We start from the raw sequence: 26492 nt of genomic DNA on the forward strand, positions 1-26492 counted from the left end.
TGAAACAACCAGAGAAAATTACTCTTCTAAAATCTTAATATCCACCCTTCAAATCATTAACAACATCATATGGAATAGGTGGGACTGTCTCCAAAACAGCACCCTCAACAAGAAATCCTGGCTTAGGGCCTTCAGGCTACCTCTTGGTACTGAGAGGAGGCTCACCACGTGCTTAAGCCTCTGCCTTCAATCGGTCATTGGTTTTTCTTCTTAACAAGGCATCCTCTGCGCACCTAGATGGTTGCACATGCTCAATTCGAACATGAATTCTCTTTTTGATAATCTTGTTACGAACCTTTTCCACGCCGATGGCTCACTTGGTGACGTTCCAGACAACGCCCGTGCGGCCATGGTAGAACTTGTGAGGCATCCCTTTGTGAATCGAACCATTGACCTTAACGTCCACGTACTCACCTATCTTGAAGGTCCTCAGATATGCGCTGATCTGGGCATATCCCTTCTTCCTGAAGGGCCTGGCGAATAGATCCCTCGTCCGATGCAATTCCTAATGCAATTCCTAGCACACGCTGCATTTTGAAATAGGTAACAACTCTCATCTCATCGTAACACGTTGGTGTTATAATTATATAGTTTTTTTCCATCCTACGCAGCTGGAATCAAATCATAAGTATTTTCCCTTAGCATTTTCAAAACACTATATATCACTATGCAATCCCTGGTAAAACTATATATTTATGGTTTCGCGACCCTTCAAATGAACAAATCTTAGTTTATGGTTCTTTTCGATTGTGATTATGTTTTTGGCAAAGTGAAATAAATACGACTCAGGTAAACTCTGGGTATTAATGAAAATCTGAATATATAAGTTGAGCATATTATTATCGAGTTATGTGATGTGGCAATACACTGATTTTCATATTGTACAACTGTACATCGATTGGCGCATTTTTCATTTGATTTCATGGCATACATTTTGCTAACAATGTTGACAAAATCCAATCTATTTAATGTTGACAAAATACGATCTATTTAATGAAGTAAAAAATTACAATAAAAATTTTGCCTTTTTGGAAATGAAGTTCTAAAACATCTTTAATCCAACTCTTTTACAGGGCATTGACATTGAACAAGGCTCAACCGACATATTGTTGAGCATAGATGCTATTTTAGATTTGTTTTTCAACCTCTTCAATTTCTTGCAATGATAATATGTTGTGCCTTATTTTTCATAAAAAGTTCACATCACAGGGCTAATGTAATTTGTCTCGTTTTTTTTTTTTTTATCTATTGTAACAACGTAAATATCTATCTCTCTTTTTGTGTCTTCATATAATTATGTGTATCTCTATGTAAGAAAGAAACTATATAGGTACAAATAGAAAGTAAATAGTATATCTATCTTAAGAAACTAAATAGTATATCTATTTTAAGAGGAACATGATTATTCACAAATGAATGTACTATCTATTTGCGATGAACTTGATGATATATATTGTATTATCAAGATTCATTGTCTTGATTTTTGTTCGTAGTTAGTCACTTGATGATATATATTGTATTATCGAGATTCATTGTCTCGATTTTTTGTACGTAGTTACTCTGTTTTATCCATGTCTCGATTTTTGTACTTAGTTGCCCTGTTTTATCCATGTCTCTATTTTTGTACTTAGCTGGCCTGTTCTATCCATGTTTATTTAGTGTTTATATATGATATTGTTAAATTTATTTATTTAATTACAATAGTTTTTTCTTTTCTAACATATTTATATTGGTACACGCATATGTATGACTTTTTTGGGACATTAATCAAGAATTTCCATTGCAAATTTCTAAAAGAGAGATCTCAAATATAGTTTTTACTTCTCTATCCTAAAAAGAGCTTTTTGTCTTGAATAAAGCTTGAATGATCTTGGATCCAGTTTCAAGTGCAGATCAAGAAAAAGTTACAGAGTATACCTAAGTAAGCAGCAAAGCAAAGTCAAAGGTAGATGGTCCTTTCCGTTCTTGTCACAAACTTCTATCCACCACTGTTGTGGCTCTTGTTATAAACTCATTTCTTTTATCTACCATTGTTGTGGCTCTCGTTATAACCTCGTTTCTTTTAGACAAATTGGTTAGTTTTCTCTCACGGTCATTAGCCATTCGGACACAGAGTTTATGCGATATGTATATATTCCCAAGCGTAAGTTGCATTTTCTTTAACTTCATGATATTTTGCTGCATTTTTTGATAGTAAATGTTTACTTGTCTAAGTCTTGTTTATAGTGGATATGACTCTTGGTGAAGACATTTATCGAACTCTATATATAATGTTTATTTCAAGAGTGATAAATTCCTTTTCTTTTATACTAGAAAGGAAGAGGGTTTCGACCTATCTATACTGTTCCTACTTTCTTTTGACTGTTTAGAAAAGGAGGTCTCAATTTAGTTGGTTGTAAAACCTCATCTTTCTTCTTTGTAGTTTTATAACGAATTTCTTTAAACAACATTATTCACACACAACAATGATCTTTATTTATTCATAGACCCCACATATACATATATATAGTATTGGATGCCCAGTAAGCACTGTTTGGGGTGATTCGTAGCACATAAAAATTTGGTTTTACTAGCATTTTTTAAAAAATTTGAAAATTGACCCTAAAAAAAAAATCATCGTTCCAGTATATCACTTTTTCATTTTGAAGCTGTATTTTGCACGAAAATTTCGTAGTAAATTTCGTAGTCACTGCCATTTTTAAAACATGTTCAAAATTGACCCCTAAAAAATAAAATCATCGTTCCAGTATACACACTTTTCGTTTTTAGCACTGTTTTTGATGTTTTTTCGGGGTTTTTTGGCCAGAGTTCCCGTTTTGAGTTTATAGTTCCCGTTTCAAAGTTTACATTGTTTTCAGTAGTAAAGGACATTCTGACACAGGATGGACCTGAAGGAAAGAGAGGCAAATGGATTTCCACTATTTTAGAATATGACATACAAATAAAGCCTACAAAACTTACCAAAGGCCAAGGTTTAGCTAAACTTATGGCTGAATCGGACTGTCAGGCCTTAGATATAAATTTCATTGGTAGCCTAAATGATTAGGAAGAGATGGTGACTCCACAAATCAATGAAACTTTTACAGATTCACCTTGGTATGCAAATATCATATTTGTTTTACTAAACCGACAAGCTCCTCCTGGTTTATCTGGAACTAAAGCTAGTATTTTGAAAATTAAATCAATGAAATATTGTATCATAGATAATGCTTTATTTTGGAAAGATAATGGTGGAAATCTATTAAATTTTTTATTGAAAGATGAAGCTAACAAAGCTATTCAATAATTTCATGCAAGAGATTGTGGAGGACATCTATATTGGAAAACAACTGCTAACAAGATTCTAAGGGAAAGTTTTTACTGGATCACCCGTTTTGTTGATGTCAACTAACATGTGACCTCTTGTCATCAGTGCCAAATATTTTAGGGTAACAGAAAACTCTTACCACTACCTCTCAAACCAATCTCCACAAAAATGAATTTTCAACAATGGGGTTTAGACTTCATTGGAGAAATTCACACATCCTCCTCAGCCCAGCATAAATGGATTTCGATAGCCACTGATTACTTTACAAAATGGATACAAGCCATCCCTTCTAAACAAGCCACAAAATCTGCCATTATCTCATTCCTTGAAAATAATATCCTTTCATGATTTGGATGCCCCCAAAATCTCTTCACTGATAATGTAGCTACTTTCAAATCCAAGAAAATGTTAGAATTTTGTAACAAATGTCACATTACCCTTAGCCATTCCAGTGCCTATTACCCCCAAGGTAATGGAATTGCAAAATCCTCAAACAAAATCCTTGTCAATGTCATCAAGAAACTACTAGAGGACAATAAGAAGACGTAGAATAAAAACTTGGTTAATGCTTTATGGGCAGACGGACTAACTACAAAAAAAAGCCATTGGTACATCTCCTTATCAACTAGTATATGGAATGGATGATATTTTTCCTTCCTCTTTGGGAGTACCAATGATGAATATCATTCAAGAGTTATAAGTAGAACCAAATGATATCCAAAGGAGGATAAATCAAACAATACACTTGCAAAAAACCATAGAAGAAGTCTATCCCAAATCACAAGTAATCCAGGATAAAATCAAAAGGATTTTTGACAAAAAGACCAAAGTTGATGATTTTTACATAGGTGATAAAGTTCTCAAACGGGATTCTAGAAGAGAAGACAAAGGTAAACATGGAAAATTTGATTTCCTATGGCAAGGCCCTTATATCTTTTATGGTTACAGAGGTAACAATGCATTTTTCTTGAGAAAGTTAAATGAAGCAGATCTACCAGGAGGACTTGTCAATGGTAGAATGTTGAAGCACTACTTATCCACAGATTAATAGTAGCTCATTTTACTTTTCTCATTGTATATAACATTGTAGATTATAGATTCAATTGGATGGTAATCTTTTAGTGTTGAATCCCGGAGAGAAGGCCCTGAGCTTTGAAAGGTTTACCATCATAAGTATGAATAAATAAGATTACAAAGGAGTAGTCACAAGATAAACAAAATTTAGAATTTCAAAAGGCTACTAATTGTAAAGTTTTTGACATTTCACCAGGAAATTCCATTCCCACATGGAACCACTGTTACAGTCCTATAATAATAGGGTTCATAATTTTGAATTGGCTATGGTTAGTCTTGTAATATTGTACATATTTTTTCTTTCTGCAAAATGTTTTCCATATTAAAAATTAAAAAAATGTAAAGAGGGTATTCCTAAAATAATAATCGAAGGACAAAAGAAAAGAAAAAAGGTCAAAAAAATGAAAAATATGAACACCAAAGTGAGATAAAAATAGATCATGAAAGTGTGCAAATTCAAATGCTAGTACTTTTTACTCTAGTATGCAAAATAAGGTTGAGTGCAACTTGTCAAAAATGCCACAATCCATGATGGTAAAAAGGTTTAATCTTGACTCATTCATGCTATAAATTTTTTGTTCATAGATAGGGAATAAAGATCAAGCTAAACTGTTTAACCCTAGCAGATCAGTAGTTAGGTAGAGAATAATAATGAGCTCATCAGTTTAATCAAAGCCATTGGAAGTTATAAGGTTAGAATTAGATAGTTTGCTTATCAAAATAAAAGGAAATAAAGGGTCAGCATGTTCAAATGCACCCAATAAATTAAGAGAAACAGTTAGGGTAAATAAATTACAGGTAGAGGAAGTTTTGCAAAGTGCACAAGGTTGCTAAGTCAAAAACACGTTTATCATGTTCAATCCTATGTTTCATGTGTAGGAGGAAATGTGAGAAAGAAAGGATTCTCACCAAGTTTGCTTACTAATTTCCCCTCATTTCACTACACCCCCACATACTTATTTGCTAATTTCCCCCATTATCCCTTCATTACTTGTAAATACCCTTTTCCCAGCATTTTGACCTTTTACCTCTTGGTTTCAAACACTCCCCCTAGAAATAACCCTTCAAAAAATCATACCCCTTCCGAAAAACCCATTTCCCTAGTGCGAAACCCATTCCCCATTACAATTATCACTTTCCACCCTTATTAATTTCCCTTTTCCCCTTGAAAACCCACAAAAAACCTTTTATCCTAAGTTTTTGATATTCCCCCGCATTTTTTAATTAACATCCCCACTTCATATTTCCTCGATATCTTTTTGACGCACCAACCCTTGGTGAAGTTAAAGAAAACCCCTCCATATAACCCATGGTCCCACCTTAATTAACCATTTATTTATATTCAAAATCCCAACATTATTGGTTAATTAATTACAATTATCTGTAATTAAATCCTGGGCCTCACCAAATCACTTTGCCGACTGCATCCGTGCAACTTAACTACGAGATATACCTCTGATCTCCTACCCCTAGATCCGACGTTGTACAACCATATCACACAGATTCATTGTCCGACAGTTAATAGACTGAAAGCACACGAGATTCAGGGTTTTGGCTGAGCACTCTTTGGCTACGTGGCAGAACTATGTTCCATTGCATGCTCAAGAAAAATATTGCCTGTCATCCAAAAGCGGTGCGATGGTGCACAAAAACACCTCCTCACCGAAACTAAAAATTTCCCACTGTTCATTTAATAATTTCCATGCCAAAATGTGACCGTTATAGGTTAAAAGGTCGAAAAGGCCCCAATTCGCTCTTTTCTTACGTTTTCACTGTAAACCTCTGCTAAGCCATTTGTGACATGTTAAACCTCTGTGCGACCAAATTGACCACCTTTTTCCCCCTGAAGGCACTGCTGATACCCAATTGAAGTAGCCAATTGACAGTTGAAGCATCAATACCTTCTGCAGTTACCACATAATCCCTCTGCACGCCAAGTTGCTAATTTCCAGATATTCTTGGAAAAAACCATAATGACCATTGAATTTGAAAACGCACAGTTGTAATTAAGTGGTTAATTAATTGAATTAATTAAGAAACCCTACTAAAATTGAAGAGAAACTTATTTTTGGTGACTATCATCGACATTAATATATGTTTTAACCTTTAAATTAATTTGACAACATTTAACAGCGCAAAGAAGATTAGATAGGGTTACAGGCTTTTGCAGAGGTTGTTCTCCATTGAAGGACATGAAGGAGGGAGCTCCACCCCTCCTACAAGAAGGTTGTGGCCAGCAGAGGTAAAAAACCAATAGAATATGATAAAGGTCCTTCAGATGGAAGGAAAAGGAACATTGAAGAGGAGAAAGATGGTACTAAATCAAGGGAGAATAATAGCACTAAAGAAAATGAGGAAGCAGACAAGGAACAAGGAACAAAAGACAAAGCACAAAAGGGACCATGCAAACCCAAAGCTATGATCAAACCTAGAGTAGTTTTAAATGATCCTGCTCTGCAGGCACACATGGACCACATGCAGACATATGCAATCATTTGTAAATTCATGGGCTTATGGCCCACTAAAAAATCTTTACAAACGTGGATTAAATACCACTAGAAACCAAAAGGAAGAATAGACCTACATCTTGGGTCAAAGGGATTCTTTACTGTGGTCTTTGCAAATATTGAAGATAAGGAAAGAGTATTTGAAGGAGGGCCCTACTTTTATGCAGCAACAGGCCTTTATATGCGACCATGGATTATGAATTTTATCCTAGAGCGTGAGACTTTTACCTTGGTCCCAATTTGGGTTAGACTCTACTCCCTACCTCTTGATTACTGGCAAAAAAAATCCTTATCTGTCATAGAAAATAAGTTACGACATTTTGTCAAAGCTTTTGAGGCCACTAGAAGGGGAAAATATACTTCCTTTGCAAGAATATGTGTGGATATGGATCTCTCTGGAGCTCTACCACATGAGGTAATCTTGGAAGTGTTTGATGAAAAATGGGTGCAAACAGTGGATTATAAACATATTCCATTCATATGTCGCAAATGTCATGAGCATGGGAACCTATTTAGAGACCGTCCTCTGAGTAAAATAGAAAACAAGAGTAGAGCTAACACCATGAAAGATACTGAAAGCTTTCAAGAAGTGGTATATAAATGAAAAGGAGGCTAAAGGGGGCCGAAGCTACATCAAACAGAAGGGCAACAAGCCATTCAGAACAGGTTCCAAGTACTAGAAGAGGAATAAGAGATAGCAAAAGCAAATCAAGCAAAGGGAGGAAGTCCAATGGAGGAAGAGAACGAAGAAGATGGTGAACAAACACAAGATATTAATAAGCAGAAGGAAACTATGATGAGTGATACAAAATTGAAAATGGACCAGGAAATGACCCAGAGTGAGATGGAGATGGAGGACCATGAACTATAGGAGATTCTTGATAAAAGAGAACCTAGATCTGGAAGGATTCTTGAAACAAGGAACCAGGGAGTGGATATACTCATTACCTCCAGAGGAGTTCAATAGAGTTTAGTAGCTGCTTATATGGAAAACTCATACCAAAAGGTTGGAGAAGCAAAGAAACAATGAAAGGCAGGGCAGGGAAGGTGTGAAAACTATGAAAACCACACCAGGATTAGCAGCCAGAAACCCAAGAACTAAAAGAGGCAGGAAAAAGCAGAATTAGCTATCGATGGAATATGGAAAGCTAATGATAGATTCAGGTAAGATGAAATACTTTAAAAACTACTCCTTTACAAATATTTAGTAATGAGGTTCACTTCTTGGAATATTAGGGGTCTAGGTAGTAAAGGAAAACAAAGATCACTTAGTAATAGAATGAAACAAGAAGCACCAATGTGATCTTCATTGAGGAAACTAAATGTTCCATTCAAAAATTAAAATAAATTCATAGAAAATGGTTCAATCAATTTGAGTTTCTAGAGGTCAAAGCAGAGAATACATCAGGAAGCATACTCACTCTTTGGAACCCCAAAAAAATTGACATTATAGATGTTGATGCAACCAGGGATTATTTCTCAGTGGTCATTCAGCTTGTGGGAGATAAGGAAACCTACCTGGTCACGAATGTGTATGGCCCCGAAATAATGGATGGTAAACTCAAGTTTTTAGATTCTCTGGAGGATCTCAGAGATAGACATGCAGGAATACCATGGATCTTGGGGGTGATTTGAACATGATCAAATCACTTTCAGAGAAAAAAGGGTGAACCAGAATTCTAGGTAAAGACTTTATGGCATTTCAAACCTTTATAGATAATATGAAGCTAGTGGAAATTGTAATGAGTAATGGTATCTTTACTTGGAGCAATAAAAGAGGAGGAGAGTCTCAGGTGGCCTCAAAATTAGACAGATTCATAATCTCAAAGGACCTTATGCTCAATGACAAGGAAATGGTAGCAAAAGTTATCCCCTTTGGAGGCTCTGATCATTGGCCGGTTCAACTGGAGGTTCAGGGCATTGGTACCCCCTGGAATGGACCTTTCAGATTTGAGAATGTCTGGCTTTCCCACCCAGATTTCATCAGCAGCATTGCCAACTGGTTGTCAGAATATTTGAATATTCAGGGCATAAGAATGTTCCTTCTACAAAAAATACTAAAACATATCAAGCTCAGGCTCAAAGATTGGAACAAGAATGAATATGACAATATTTTTGAAGCAAAAAAATATGTTGAAGGTAAAATGCAGGAACTCAACCAAGCCCTTACCATGGATGGCTTTGATAAAGTCAGAAGTGATCAAGTCACCAAATATCATAAAGACTTGGAGAATTTATGCAAACAAGAGGAAATATTTTGGAGATAGAAATCTAGAGTTCAATGGCTAAAAGAAGGAGAATGTAACACTAGATTTTTCCATAGATCCACTATGGAAAATAGAGCTCACAACAAGATTTCATCGATCAAGGATGAGGGAGGTAAAGTTATCAATTCTCATGAAGAAATAGAAGCTATGCTAGTTCAACACTTTTGAGGTATAGCAAAGGAAACCTGTGCAGATAGAGAACATTCCATCAGGGACTTAACAAGACATATACCTAGGCTGGCGTCTAGAGAGGACAATTTCAACCTTAATAGGCCAGTGATTGAAGAGGAGGTCAGTGAAGTCCTCGAAGAAATCCAAAATGGTAAGGCGCTAGGCCCAGATGGTTTCAATGTAGATTTCTTTAAAGCATACTGGAATATAGTCAAACAGGATATTCTAAATGTAGTAGAAGATTCCAAGATGAATAGAACTATTTTGAAGGTGATAAATACCTCCTTTATCTCCCTGATCCCTAAACATGATTTGGCTTAAACTCCTATCAGGTTTAGACCCATAACTTTCTGCAATGTTGTTTACAAAATAATATCCAAGGTTGTGGCTAATAGAATCAAACCTCTTCTTCCTTCCGTAGATTCTATGGAACAATCTGGATATGTGGAAGGTAGAAAAATTCTCAATAACATCATTCAAGCACATCAGGTGGTGCACTCTCTAACTACGAATAGGAAGACTGGAATGATCATGCAATTGGACGTAGCCAAAGCTTATGATAAGCTGAATTGGACCTATATCATGAAAGTTCTTATTGCTTTTGGGTTTGATCGCAATTGGGTTAGATGGGTCATGGCCCTAGTTACTTCTTCCATCTTTTAAATTTTGGTTAATGGTTCTCTCTTAGAGACTTTTATTCCTTCAAGAGGCCTCAGGCAAGGTGACCCACTCCCTCCCATTATCTTCATCCTCATCGTGGAAGGACTGGGTCAGTCTATCAAGCATGCAAAAGAAGTTGGCAAGATCAAAGGTCTCCAACTTTCTAAAAATTGACAGGCCTTGACTCATCAACAATTTGTTGATGATACCATGCTACAGGGAATCTCCACGGTCAAAGAAGCTCTTATGTATAAGCAAATCCTGAGTGACTTTTCCATGGTTTCAGGTATGGAAGTTAATCTCTCGAAATCTAAGATTTTTTTCTTTAATAGTAATATTGCTATTCAGAGGAATATCTCCAAAATTTTGGGCTTTCAAGGTGATATCTTACCATCAAAATATTTGGGAGTTCCTCTAATAGCCAAACCTTTACACAAGAGCATCTAGGAGCTGGTGATTAATAAGTTGCAGGATAAAATGAGGAAATGGACTATTAGATCTTTAAACTTGGCCAGTAGGTTGGTGCGTACAAAGGTTTTCCTTCAATCAATCCCAATCTTCATGCTATCAGCTCTCCCAGCACCAAAAGGAGTCCTGCAACAATTTAGAACCATACAAAGAGACTTTCTTTGGGGCAAGGGGGAACAATAGGGGCCTAGTAAAAGAAAACAGTTTCTGGGAGATCAGAGGAGGAGACTTATCTTTATTCTGGGAGGATAAATGGCAACAAGAACCTATATTGTTAAAAGAGGACTTGGGGGACCTTCAGATTCTAAAGGGTTATCTAATGTAAAATATTTTTGGGACCAAACCAACAGTATAGGAAAATGGAGAACCTGGAGGAACTTTTATTTTAGGGATGACAACCACCTAAAAGCTAAAGCAGAGAGACTAATGAAAATTTTAGAACAAATGAAGATTTTAATGTTAGGGGGGCTTGACCAACTGAGATGGGGCAATAATAATCACGGTACCTTTAATATTAAAGAGGCCAAACTCATACTCCTTGAACTGGATTCCTATGTTCTGGATAGGATTTGGCAAGTCCTATGGAGGCATCAAGGCTGGATAAAAATTAAACTCCTCATGTGGCTGGTTCAGCATAGGAAAATTTTGACCTGGGATAACATTTGGAAGAGGAGTGTCTTTTGGCCTTCCAGATGCCAGCTCTGTGAAGCCCAAGAGGAAACAATGGAGCACCTTCTCAACAATTGCATTTTTACCTCCATGTTGTGGGATTCGTTTGCCACCATTTTCCAACAGAATAATAGGGACAAAGGGAGTATTATAAACACCCTAAACAACTAGAGAAGAAACTTTTTAGATTATGAAGTTCTTGGCTAAGCATGGGCTCTTATGCCAAGCTTCATGATTTGGAATGTCTAGAAAGAAAGGAACAATAGAATCTTCAAGAACGAAAGGAAGCCATCGCAACTCCTTTATGAGTAGATCTTAAAACAGCTCAAGGAGATGGTCGGCACTATAGTGATAAATATCCCTAAGAACACACCTTCAACAACATAACTGAGAATTATTAGTAAGCTGGGTTTGCTAGGGCCTGGATAGGAAGGTAATTACAATGGAATCTGAGCAAGATTTCTAGCATCCTCCCCCTAAGGTTTTTTTGAAATACAACATTGATGGAGCTTCAAAAGGCAAGTCGGGCACTGCTGGTTATGGAGGGGTGTTAAGGGATGAGAACAAAAGTATTATTTTCGTCTTCTATTGCCACTTAGGAAGAGCCAACAAGAACATTGTAGAATTAATGTCTATGGAGCAATGTTTAGATTTCCTAGAACAAGATAACTACCAAAATGTGATTGTTGAAGATAATTCAAAGTTAATCATTAACTCGGTCAAGAGAATCAGCTAGGGTACAAAGCCATAAAAAGCCTCAAGAAACTAAAGGTTGATCCAGGTCTTTCAACGGATTCAGTTTCACATCCAGTGCCTTCAAACAGTAAGTTTTAAACATATGTGAAGAACAACTAATAAATTGACAGATCTTTTGGCCAATCAAGGAGTGATCTACAGAGAATATACGGTTGCGACGAGTTGGCAAGAGTTGCCTTAGAACAGATTAAAGGAAAATTGTTACAACCAGGCAGATGAGGATAAGATGGTGTTTCGGAATAGAGCCATGGAGTCATGGTCCAGATGACTCAGTTTCTTTATGATTAATGGTTTTTTCATAGTCAGGTCTTTAGTGGGTGCAACCCATTGTCAGCCTTCGCAACTAGGGAAAGTACGTTCATAGAGGCTCCAGGAGGTAGTAGCTCGAGAGACTCTGGCTTTTGGATGATCAACAGGATGGCGGGAGTTACATATTTTATTTGTTCCGGTAGAGTAGATATAGTGAGAGATCAGAATCCAAGAACTCTCAGTGGCCTCAAAACCCTGGGTTTTCCTTCTTTTATCGCAATGCCATGTCTGGGGCAGTTTTTTGGTGACCGCAATCCTTTCAAGTGGGAAGTGGTTTTTCCAAAATGGGAGTGATTCCATTCAGGGAACTACACATGGTAGTAGGGTCAGATAGAATACAACCCTCATCGCGCGCTATTGTTCGATGATGTAGACCTGTGTGATATGATCCTCAATCATATTAAGCAAGGTGGATCTACGTTTGGGATCGATCGAGTAAGTTAGTTGGTCCATGTGGGTAAGCATCATGCTTCTAAGTACTGCAAAATCAGCCACAGTTGTTGGATCAGGTGAGGAGGTTCGACGGTTGAGATTACATATGCAAGTCAAGAAGATGGTCGGAAGCATTAATGCATTTTATTCTTGGTGAGATGCAAAATTTTCATGGCAGGAAATGATTTTTTTTGTACACTCTATAGGTTCGCGGGTTTGTGAGCTATTCAGACATGAAATCCTTATAGGTTAGTACATTTGTTCCTCTTTGAGTCTGATTCTTTATTCTTGTTAGCCGCCTTCAACACTTTTTTGCTTTTGAGAGTTTTGAGGTTTGGTTTGTAGGGGTCGAGGCTTTTGCCTTTGGCCCGATAACAGATTGAGAATGGTTTTTCCCTTGGTCCACACCTCTTCATGGATTGTTGTATTTTATGTATTTTATTTACTTATTAATTAAATATAAGGTCTGACTGTTGCTTCAACAAAAAAGGGAAGAGAAACTTATTTGTACATCCCAAACCCTTTTACATACTGTAATTACCCTCCCACTATTCCAGAGTGTCTAAACCTCACTCCTCAAAACACCAAAAGCCTAATTAAATTTAGTAAAACCTAATTATGGCTTCCCGAACCTCTCTAGACATAAGACCTCTGCAAACCCCTCACCTGGAAATTTACAACCTTGCCTTAGCAGACTGAGACTTTCAAATTAAGGAAATAGCTTCCCCTACCTACCTATTGAAACTCCACTACTAGAGAAAAGGCAAAAAATTAAGCCAGAATGATGGCATTCACATTTGCGAGTCCAATTTTCCCAAGTACTATTTCCCATAGGTACATCCATTCCTAGAAACCATTCATTTCTACCAAGCTTGCTACAGAACCAATCAAAGAGCCATTGTAACCTTTGACCAACAAGTTTTATCCACCATCATTGCACAATCCATTAATCAAATGTTGCAAAGCTAGCCAAGCCAAAATGACACCCCACTTTCAATTGAAGGCTTGCTTGATCTTTATACCAAGTTAGACATACCCAAGAAGGCTCAGATTATTCAAACTTTCACCATTAAAGAGTCTCACACTCCAATAGATAGTTCCCCTTATGCTGCTGCCATTTTTTCTGAGAGAGGTAGACAAATTATTACCATGCTCTCTTGCATTTTAGGATACACCATAGATGAGCATGTGGATGAGGTTGTCCTAGCATTCCTTTCTATATTTTTCCCAGGAAAGCCTCCTCCTATAATGTATAACTATGCTTAGTTCATAGCAGACAGAATACATGAAAAATTCATTAGACTACCAAATGACAAAGTTTTCAAGTACTCTTCAGTTTTGTTTCACATGTTCCTCTACTCTTAGTCAGATAAGTCTCCAATCTACATTCAGAAGTTGGACACCATAGGCAATCCAAGATCATTCATCTTTTGGACACGAGTGATCCAAGAATACTCCACTGTTTTTTCCTACAAAGACTTAATTGATTCATTTGTGCATCCTATTGTAAACATGCTAACCAGTAGCTATTAGCCTGGGATCAGTCAGGAAATTAAAAGTTTTTTATGGTTTGAAAAGAACAATAAAGTGTGAGATTGGTATTTAGACCAATAAAGTGTGAGATTGGTATTTATACCAGCACCACACAGAGATAACGATATATGGATGCCAACTGGCTCCCTACAAACGACCCAAATACCTCCCCGTCAGGTTATTTACATTAGAGTACTTTAGGTAGATAATAAACTCGGATGAAGTTAACTTCCTGGAATCCAAGAAGAAGACTCAAATCAAAATGAAAAATCAATTGGTCCCCTTTATTTGTAATAATATGGAATCTGGACTAGAGGCAGATAACATTCTATAGTAGATGAAATTTAAGAATAGTTTTATGTGGCAATATGACCCTCAAGGAGTCATAAATAAACTAAGGCTCAAAGTCAAATTGGGCCCTTTCATACATCATCCCAGGCTAGACATTGAGAGATTTTCCAACTAGTCTGAATGGTTGGAAAACACTTTGATAGAAATGGGAAACACTATAGTTTATGTGGAGAGTACATTAATTTGATGTGGAAAAGTAGATTGACAATAGTTCCTTTCTACAGGTTCCACACCTAGGAGAAACAATGAATATTCCTCCTCTTTTACAAACTCCAACAAATGAAGACAAAAATGTAAAGAAAACTAGGGAAGAGGGTTCTAGTTCAGCCATGGAAACCACAGATGAATAATTTGAGATCAGTTACAGGAACAGGCTGAGGCTTAATCCTGTAACTAAAAAGGAAGACACCATAAAATCAATGGAAATCATTGACAATGATACAATGGTGGGAAGAAGTAGAGGCCCATAAGCTTCAGGAGAAACACACTAGCTCTCTACCTCAAATACCCAACTTATTGAGAGAAAACTCAACATTGAGGTCTCTTCATTCACTAGGCCCATGGATAAAGAGAAGGATATCAAAGATAGATACAAGGAAATTAAGTTGAGGAATGAGAAATTGAAAGATGGAACTTATGCCCGATACTTCAAGAAGACACCTACAAATCAAAACAGATTAATGTCATCCTTTGACACGAAAACAGGGAAAATGCAGATGACATTCATGCAACCTACATTCTACAACCAAGATCATTAATGGACTATAGGAAAATAGATTTTTAATTTTTTGCCAAGGATGTTCATCGCATTAACCAAATTGAGTTTCAGAAATAGGTAGGTGAGATGATCTATTCCACTTTGATAGTTAAATCTATGACTACACACAAACTTCAAAGTTCATTAGATAATATCACTGCACAATACAAGTTGGAAAAGGCCTCCTCATAGGCCAAGGAAAACAAAATCAAGTCACTAGAAGACTTGGTGATTCTGCTTGGACATGATCCCAATGATATCAAGGCTGCTGAGAAGTTGATAAAGAAAAAGAATGAGGACATTGTTGCTCTCATAAAATGATTGAAACTACCTCATTCAAATCATCCACAGACAAAAGAGGTCTTAGAAAGTCAAACTCATCAAGAGGAAATGATGGACCTTATTCTCCAACTAAATGACCAATTGAAGGAAATGGAGAAGGAGTTGGATAGCTTAATACAGTTGAAATAGGTTAGCCTTGAGACTACCACTGCCACTGTCATTCCAATAGTCACCAAAATAGTACCAGCCATCGTGGTAGCTTCATTGGCTCCTACAGCTCCACCAGCTACAACACTAACATATACCACAACATCTACATCAACAACAAATTCAACATTAGCAGTAGCTTAGCTAGGTAACGAGGAAAGTGATTTTGTCAAGGCAATGGAAGACATGTCCATTTAGACCACATAAATAAACAAGTTTAAGGAAAAGATAACAAGTCTAGAGAATGATAATAATTTTGTGCAGATTATGCACAAGGAAGAATTTCAGAAGTTAACCAGGTTGACTGAAAGAATGAAGAGCTTGGAGAAGTAATTAACATTAATGGAGCCACTTAGCTAAGCTAAGGAATAGTTATGGGCCAATATCATTGACTCTGTCAATGGTATTTAGCCATCCATTCAAGTAATTTTTGAACAAAGTGACTTACTAAAAAATGCTACAAAAGCAGTTCAGAGAGTTAAGGCTGAACTGGGAGACATGCCAGAGGAAGCCACCAGAATAATTCATTTCATCAACTCCATAAACAAATATGAATTGCAAGAATTGGATATACTTGATAGGACATGCACAATACTAGAAGTGAAAAAAGTCCTCACCAAGATGAATTTGATGTTAAACCTTAAGGACAAATGCAAAACCATGTAGCTTGCTATAGAGAGGTTCATGGTAAAGTTTTATATTTGAGGCAGAAATGCCTGCCAAATCCCTTGGTGATAAATGAAAAATTGATGCCACGAGAAGACTACAACAGAAGAATAAGAGAAGTGGCCATATATCAAGCAAGTAATTCTGTTATGAAGGGAATGTGTACTAGAAAGGTTCTATATCAGACATTTGAGAACCCGTTTTACCTCCAGCATGAGGCAAAACACCTTTTTGTGAACAAACCCACTTTTTCTAAGTACACAGAAGCAGATAAAATCTACACGAAGATGGTAAATATTTAATTCCCAGAGGCAAACACATGGGAGAAGTTGAATGACTTACTGTGAAAATGCACAATCAAAGTAAAAAGAACAGTAAAAGAAAATGACAGATCAAGCCAGGCAAAAGAGTATCAGGTAAAGTGTATCAGTTGAGAAAGGGCAAAGTAAAAAGAACAGTAAGCATGAAGACTAACAACAAGGCAAATAATAAACAACAAAATATCAAAGCATAAAGATAGCAAAACCTGATAAACAAGGACAACATAGAGCAGTTGAACATATGTCTGTATCTTCTTGCATGAAGATATTTCTTTCTCCTAGATTAATTCCCAAGACAATTTGGGATATTTTGTAAACTTTTTTTGTATAAAACTTCATAATTCGAAGAATTATGTGTGGATTTATAGACATTTGTAGAGTTTTATTAATCATAAACATGAGGGTTATTTTACTAGATTAGATTGAGTAATCAAGAGATACATTACAGAATTCATGTGTTCAACTATTACAGTGAAGTATTTTCTTTGTCAAATTTGTTATTTTCTTATGTATTTCACAAAGTTACATGTTATCTAAAGTGAATGAATTAATTTGTGATTTATTTCAAAATTTGTTTAAGTACAGTATGTCTTGAATAGTTAATCATTCTAATGTTTTCTTCTGATATCTGGATCTAATAATCCTTAATTTCTCTCCCATCCCAATTGACCTCTTTCACTTCCTTCATAATCCGGCCGAAGGAACCATTAATTTCTCCCTCGATCCGATTGAAATCAACTTCACCATATAGCCTTAAGATCCGAAATAACTCAGCTACCTTGCCCTATGGACATTATTTTTAGAACTTGATCCAGTCTTGTTTGCTTGACATTTGACCCCATAGCCTAATGGTAAAAGACATCCATCTATCAATCTAAGTAAGTGATCCCACCACCAAATCAAAATCAAAACCAAAACCCAAGTACAATCATAATTGGCCTAAAACCAATTAATTAAACAAAGTTAAACAAAGAGAGAGCCCTCTCTGAGCATTAGGAAGGCTAGATCCTAATCTCCAAAGTAGGTTTGTGGTTACCTCTATCATTTCTTTTCTAACGACTCAAAATAAATTTTGGAGTGATAACACATAGTGTAAAATATTTATTTAAGAAAATCACTTAAACTGATGTACAAGGAAGCTCATAATTTTATTTAAGAATAACATAAATAATTTGATTAATTTTTAGTTGTTAGCATTTTCAAGCCCTTTCTAGTGTATTTGGATTTAGATATTTTGTTACATTAAAGAGAGCCAACCCAACACTTTACCTTTGGGATAGAAGATTGAGAATAATAAATTAATAGTGAACTGCAAGAGTTAAGAGGATTTCAATGAATATGATGAAATCATTCAAGGCAATGGAAAATCCATACTTAATCTCATCACCAAATTAATTCACAAATATGATCAGCAATGCATTTCACAAATTGAGAAGATCATGGAACCATATGAAAAGTTAACCAACAATTAGTTGTTGTTAAGGCATATTGAAACTAGTTGAAAATAATTAATATTATATTGTATTAATGGAGAAATGGTTACATGGTTATAACGTAACTCCTTAAGTTGGGATTAATTCCTAGGTTGTAGGAGTTTGTTCTCACCTCCCTATTCTTTTGAGATATATTTATTGTCTCATATTTGGTCAATTGAATATCAGTGTGTATGCTCCAGTTTGTGCAGTCTGCAGCTGAAACTTGCTCACCTATGAGCTGCTAGTTAATTCAATTCACGTTTTTCTTTCCAGTTCTCTAACATGGTACTGGAGCTCAGATGTGGCAAGTCTAATTTACCTGTAGAGCCTTATAGGTTATATTAGAGCCGTGGTGGCTATAGAGCCTTCATGGCTATAGTGCCCCAATGGTAACATAGGTGCCTCAATGCTCACATTTCTAGAATCTAGGTGGTTAGGAGTGATGTACATTACTCACAGGAGAATTTTTTTCTTATAGGTCTTAGCATATCTTCAGTTGAGCACAAAGCAGTCATTGCATCTTTCGGCCTGATAGAATCGATGATCATCGCAGACCTTACGGTCAAACGCACGATGATCTACCTCTCCTCTCTCCTTAGAGTGATTTTAAATCATCATTGTTCTTCAGTCTAAAATAGTGATGGCATGTTTTTATGGTTTTGAGCTTCAAATTGGGCATCTTGGTGGCAGATATGAGCTGCAGACACAAAGATTGTGGTAGATTTGTCGTAGATTGACTAGATTGAAGGCAAATCGAGAAGTTCGGTGGTAGATCCGTGATTGATTCAAAGGTTTCGGTATCTTTTGAGATCATCTTTTTTGTAGCTTCTAATTTTTCACTTGTTGATAATCGTCTGTAGATCGAGGGATTGAGATTCCAATCAGTAAAAAATGAACAATTTTACCGAATCTTATTTCAACGAGTCTAATAAACTCGATGGGACCAATTATACCAATTGGAAATTCAAGCTATAAACATTGCTTAAGGGATCGAGCGCTTGATCGATCATCAGTGATGATGAGTAGAAGTGAACCATGGAAGTAGACAGAATGAAAACACTAATGCAGGATTCGGATAAAAGGGAGAATAAGGAAAAAGTCTTATTGAATATTTATGTTAAATATAATATTATCCCACATATCAAAAACTATAAATCGTCGAGTGACATTTGGACTACACTTAAGAAACTCTACTAGACATAGAACACAAATCGCATCTTCTAATTCAAAGGAAAGTTTGTTTCCATGAGGATGGAGGAGAATGAATCTGTTGATGGATTCATTGCATGGGTCAAGGACAAGTAGGTCAAATTAGGAGACATCAGGGAGAAGGTGTCTGATTCCGATCTTGTCACAATTACATTGAAAGGGATGACAGAAGAATACTAGATGTTCATCATAGGCTTGTCTACAAGGAAGGAAACCCCTGCATTTGAGGACCTAATAGGAATCCTGATACAGGAAGAAGAGCGGTGACAAAATTTGAGACCATAGAGTTTCAATCTTGTTCTGATGGTGAAGAAGAAGACATACAAAGGGAAACAACCATAATGACGGAGAGGTGGTGGAATTTTTTAGAAGAGACCATTTAGAGGTATGTGTCCAAGTAATAATGGTAAGAAATCTGACATTAAATGTTTTTACTGTGAGAAAACTAGTCACTTTGCTAAGCTTTTTTTAAGAGACAAAGAGATGAGGCTAGAAATCAACAGAGAAAACACACAGGGAATTTTTTCGATGAATTTGACGGTCATAATCTTCGATTATTTGTAGCTAATTATGCTCTTTCAGTAATTGAGGAGGATGAGTCTGAAATATGGTTTATAGATTCAGGCGCATCTTCACATATGATAGGTAATAGACATTGGTTCGAAAATTTTGAAGAAACTGCTTATGGAGATAATGTATAATTAGGTTACGAGAGAGGTTATTAGATCAAGGGGTATGGTGACATTCTGGTGATGTTGCCTGATGGTAATATCAGATATATTAAAAATGTGATGTATGTACTCGGGATCAAGAAGAAAATTTTCTTTCTTTCAATGATGGTAGATCAAGACCTGCAAGTCGCATTATTCAAATCATGTTGCATCAAGAGTGCATGTGGGAGTCATATATAGGTTGAACATCAAGAGTATGACACACCAAGTTGTGGCTTCAACACGATTGACAACTGAGAATATTTGGCATCAAAGATTCGGTCATCTTAGCCTAAAAGATCTCATGCTGCTACAAAGAAAAGGTATGGTTGATGGAATACCTACTTTTCAAAATATTTAGTTGGAATGTGATGGATGTGCATAGGGGAAATTGAATAGAGAAGAGTTTCCTTTGAATGTTGATAGGAAGAAAAGAGATATTTCGGAGCTTTTGCATATAGATATATGTGGACCGATGCAGAGTAGGTTGCTAGGTGGTGCATATTCTTTTCACTCTTTACTAATGATTGCACTAGATTCTCGTGGGTATATTTTAGTATAAATAAGAGTCAAGCATTTCAATTCTTTAAAGAATTCAAGAATATGGTGGAGAAGAAAACAGGAAAATTCTTTAAAATCTCCACTCTGATAAAGGGGGAGAATACAAATTGGTAGAGTTCATGAAATTTTTTAGGGATCAAGGGATTATTCAAAAGTACATAGTACCTCGCACTCCATAGCAAAATGGAGTTATTGAATGCAAGAATAGAATCCTTGTGGAGTGTGAACGAAGTATGCTTCAAGGTAAGGGTCTATCTAATGGTTTTTGAGCTGAAGCCATGAACACAACAGTATACTTGAAAAATAGGAGTCCAACAAAATGTCTCAATTTTAAAAATATTTTTGAAGCAGTTTATGGATATAAGCCAACAGTAAATCATTTAAAGGTTTTTGGGTCAAAAGCCTTTGCCCATATTCCCAAGGATGATAGGAAGAAGTTAGATTCTAAGGCCACAAAATGCATCTTTGTAGGATACTGCACTGAGTTTAAAGCTTATAATTTGCTTAATCCTTTGTCTGATAATGTTTTTGCGAGTAGATATGTGCTATTTCATGAGTAGGCTGAGGAGTGAAATAAGGAGAACATCCTTGAAGAGTGGCACATTCCATTGTTGATAGAAGAAAGCAGTGAGGACATGCATCAACAGTAGCAACAACAACAATAACAACAGAAAGAGGAAGAGGAAGGTGATGCAATCAGTAAGTCGAGCCCACTAAGGTCTAAAGAAGACAGATTTGGGGTGAGTCCAATACCAAGAAGATAAGGTAGGCAGACTCAAATACCAGCTAGATTGAAAAACTATGCTTTAATGTGAAACATTTTAAATTGTATAGAGCCCACAAATTATAAAGAAGCTAGTCAATCTCATGAGTGGAGGGCCACAATGAATGAATAATTTGAATCTATTATCAGAAATAATACTTGGGAACTAGTTGAATTGCCTAAAGGAAAAATACCCATAGGTTGTAAATGGCTTTACAAACCTAATGTATTGCATATGGGAGTACAAAAAAATTTAAAGCTAGACTAGTAGCAAATGGTTATTCATAGAAAGAGGGAATTGACAATGAAGAAACCTTTGCTCCTATAGCCAAATTGAATACTATTATAATGTTAATTGTTGTAGCTACAAAACATCAGTGGAACCTACACCAGTAAGATGTTCAATCTGCATTTTTAAATGATGATCTCAAAGAAGAGGTTTATTAATGCAGCATGAAGGATTTGTTAAGAAAGGGTAGGAGCATTTGGTGTGTAGATTGGAAAAGGACCATTATGTTTAAAACAGCCACCGAGGTCTTGGTACAATAAGAGTGATTCATTTTTCTTACAACATGGTTTTCATAGGAGTAAGAATGATCCAAATCTATATACCATGTATGATGAACATGGATAGATAATTTTGATTTCCTTGTATGTGGATGACATGATTATAACAGGTAATGCAGATGAATTAATCAAAGAAATCAAATTGTAGATGTCACGGGATTCTCAGATGAATGACCAAAAAAGTTTACATTATTGTCTATGTCTCGAAGTGTGGAGAGACTCTGTGCAGACTTTCCTTACTCAAGGAAACTATGTCAGAGGCCTACTCAAAATGTTGAAAATGGGACAATGTAAGACAACATCAGTACATTTGCAACAGTTACTCAAATTGTGTAGAGATGATGGCTCTAAAGGGCAAGATACTACTTTGTACTAGAAGCTAGTTGGTAGTCTGATATATCTAACTAGAATTCGACCAAACTTAACATACTCTCTTAGTGTGTTGAGCTTGTTCATGTCTAAACCTATTGAAAGTCATTGCGTAGCGACAAAAAGTGTACTGCGGTAACCTGGATGATCGATGATCCATCACGGGTTATGCATTCAATATTGGATCTGGGGTAATAACGTGGAGTAGCAAAAGGCATAGCATTGTGTCTTTATCTTTAGCTGAAGTGGAGTACGAAGGAATATGCGTAGCGACATGTGAAGCTATCTGGTTGAGGAGGCTTCTCCATGATGTAGGAGAAGAGAAGAAAGAAGCGACCGTCCTCAATTGTGACAACCAGAGCTCCATTAAACTAGTGAACAATTGAGTGTTTCATACGAACACAAAACACATAGATACTCAGTTTCACTTTGTGAGAGAAAAGGTCTAGTAGAAAGAAATTTTTATTGAATACCGTAAAACATGTGACAATATGGTTGATATTTTTACGAAACCCCTTGGGAAAGTGAAGTTTTAATTGTTTCTTCCTAAAAATCATGATCCATAATCTAATTAGATAATCTTAATTAACAACCTCTAGCCCATGCATTTTGGAATAAGGTGAATAAACGATAAATACACTCTAATACAACTAATCAAATATATAAAAATTATAGGACAAGGCAGGAGTTAGAACAATAAGCTTAGAAGAGATGAAAATGCATCACAAGTTCCATTAGTGTATGGTGAATAAAGGAGGAAGACACTATGATACAACTAATCAAATATTTAAAGATTAGAAAACAAGAGAGAAGTTAAAACAATAATCTTAAAAAAGAAGAAGGTGGAAATGCATCACAATTTCAGTTAGTGTATGTTTATTCATGATTACTATATTAGGTACTTTTATTGCATAATCAGAAATATACAATTAAATGTAATAATAAAGTTATTTTAGTTTTGTTATAAACATTTGTAAAGAACTTAAATTATATTGAAAAATCATTATAAATTAGGTTGCAATAAAGAAATTTGAAAACGTATTTGAAAATGTTAAATAGATTTTTGGATTTCTAAAACAAAAATATAAACCATTCAAAATTACAATTTCACCAAATAATTTATGTTTAAAAATGTAAATTTGAATAAATTACATTTTCATCAACTAATTTCTAGTATAAAAATCTAAAATTAAATAAAGTAAATTTTTTTTAATCTCACCAATTAAACAGCCATACATATAATTACTTATAAATTATAAATCAAAATGTCACATACCCCGGTAACCTCGCATGTAAAAGGTAGGAAGTTAGAATTTTTATACAAATTACCCACTAGTAATTTATCATTATTCATAACTCCACAATCATCATTAACCATTAGACATAGTGTTCATTAATACGTCAAGTAAATTGCAATAACAGTCAGTAAGTTGCATAACCATTAGCCCCGACCATGGTAGTGTAATAACATAAATTATCTCATAATTCATCGCATCCATTTCACGATTTCCATAACCATATTAAGTTGGACATTATGATCATACCATCAAATAAAGAAGCATCAACATCAAGGATTCAACATCATCCAACTGACACAAAAGGCAATCACATCAATCACACCATCGAACACTGATATACCCTGGAAACCCCGTAGGGTGAAAACCAGCAAACGTTTAATCTTATTATTAAACGCTCGTGAGGGTTTTCACCCCTCACTCAATGGCTTATAAGGGATTCCATCCCTTAACCATTGTATTAAAATCTTTACAATGAATTATCATTAAGCTGTCACATAACTAGCTAAAAGCTAATACAATTTTCATGTAATATTTTATTTACATACCGCCACATGCAACATTCCTTGTGGCATAATTGTTCTAGCAATGGACAATACTGCAGCTTGAACTCATCTGCATGGACGAATAATCCTTTTCCTGCCAATGTTAAACATTACTTTCCTTTGGCACCAACCGCCATCTTTTCCTGTCAATGTTGTTGACAACAATCTTGGCAACAAGATTAGTTACAATATCAATAATTCATTAAACAACCTCTAAAAATGATCTTTTATCATCTACTCATCTGCATGAGCAAGCATAACATACTACTAACTAGTACATCTATTCAAGTAAATTCTTGTTCTACTTTTCACAATGCTTATTCACACTGGTGCATATCTCTCTCTAAGAGATCTAACCATTAGTTTACAAGTCCGTGTTTCTTTTTAAAACATATAACACAATGGTCAAGATTTATCATAGTTTTGCTAACATACAAAGAACACATCTCCATAACACGATGACTGTTCTTTGAGCCATTAGCTTATCCTAATATCCCTTCTTTAGTATATGCAGTGGACATAGTCTTTTAATGATACAAGCATGGACTCATTAAGTACTTCTTTAACCAAGAAAAGAGATAAATTAATCAATCTTTTACCATATACATTACCACATGCATTAACCTATTCTCTTTACAAAGAGAACATATAAAATCAATCATTCTTCTAATGCATGCACTAAAATTCTCTCTATAAGAATGCAGTTACTTATCTTTAGATCTGGGCGTGAGTATTAAGAACTGTTGATCTCTTCATATTCACCTTCAGCTCCACCTTGAAAAACCAAAGAATGAGCCACCAGATTGTTGTTGCACGCTCTTGCCTATTTCAAGGAAGCCATTCGGAAAACTAAGCTGGACTAGGCAACATTGACAGATTCCTAACTGCGACCTGCGGACTTCCTTGGAACGTTTCAGTGTGTAAAGAAACCAGTCCGACTGCTTGGGTTGAATCCCTGGCCTCTACGACTATTTCCATGCTATTGTTTGGCTCTATCTCTTGAACAATTTCCGCGGTTCCACGTCTTTCTTTGTGGAGAATTAGGAAAGGGCAGGAAGAATGCAAGACAAGCCATGCATCGATGCATTCCAAATGGAAACGATGATTACCATTCGGCAGCACTCTCACCTTTTCTCCTTATGCAAATTCGGCCAGGCAGATCGGACAATCCGTTGGCACGGGCGTTGGCTTTGATGCAGCCCTGTAAACGATAACGGTCAGTGCTTTCCAAATCTCTCCTCGCCATCCGGAGAGAGGAATCATTAGATAAGTCTACATCGGCCCGGTCCCTGAAGCAAGGAAGCCATCTGAGAGACGAGTTGAGTCTGATTCCCCACGACGAGGGCACCTCGCCAAGCCAGCAGAAAAAATGAGTAGTGGACCCGATTCCATAGTTCGATTCATCGGGTTGAGTTCGTTGGAGAAGGTGCATGGGGAACAGAAAATCAATAACTGCCCCCTTCCTCCCCATATTCGATCTCATTTCCAATATCCAAATTCAAGAATCAGTTCCGAATGCTAAGGATTAGTTCCGAAACTAAATAACTATTCATAACTGTTAATTATGATGAGTTACCCGGTAGGGATGTTACATACTCCCCCCCTTAACAGGAACACCGTCCCCAGTGTTCATATTTCATCGGAACTTAATATTTTACTCGTGATATACCATTTAAACCACACAAAGTGTGATCCTTCCTCTTTAAAATCAAAGTTGTCATTCCAAGAAATGCAACAAACAAAATAGTAATGATATAGTCATAAGAAATATCATTAGTTATAAGCATCAATGGTCATAAGCATTCGTAATTGCAAAAATATGCAACTTCTAATCGCCACCACTTGGCCCTTATTCATTCATAATAAACAATTCCCTGTGTCAACTTACCATTACTTACCATCTATTCTTGAAAATCATGAATGCCTTCACGTAAGCATTTTAATAGTGGTTGGACAACTCTTCAACCCTCCATGGTAAGTAATTCCTGGAATATATGACTAACAGATTCAATCGCATTAGTCACTATATTTTGAGTCAAATGAAATACGTTTGACTAACAATCAATTGTGCAATGCTAGATGATTTCTAAATCACGGTACTTTTACAAGTACTTAAAGAGCACTAACACTAATCATCAAATGATAAATCACTGCTCACGTGCACACTGAACGAATTCTCACTAAAAGCATCCACTGAGTACTACTAAAAGTACCAAAAGAGCACCTAGCTCTCTAATCATCAAAACAGTCAATCACTGCATC

The 26492-nt window shown here is 36.0% G+C and overlaps 1 pseudogene; it reads right to left on the reverse strand.

The window, feature by feature from the left end:
* Positions 1 to 34: 34 nt before the first annotated feature.
* Positions 35 to 25701, reverse strand: LOC149259711 (large ribosomal subunit protein eL21x/eL21w pseudogene; annotated as a pseudogene).
* Between the last annotated feature and the right edge of the window lie 791 nt (positions 25702 to 26492).

The sequence above is a fragment of the Pinus tabuliformis genome, chromosome 6, assembly GCF_031772625.1.
Source record: "Pinus tabuliformis cultivar Carrire ecotype Pingquan chromosome 6, CPIR1, whole genome shotgun sequence".
In the NCBI taxonomy this organism is placed as follows: Eukaryota; Viridiplantae; Streptophyta; class Pinopsida; order Pinales; family Pinaceae; genus Pinus; species Pinus tabuliformis.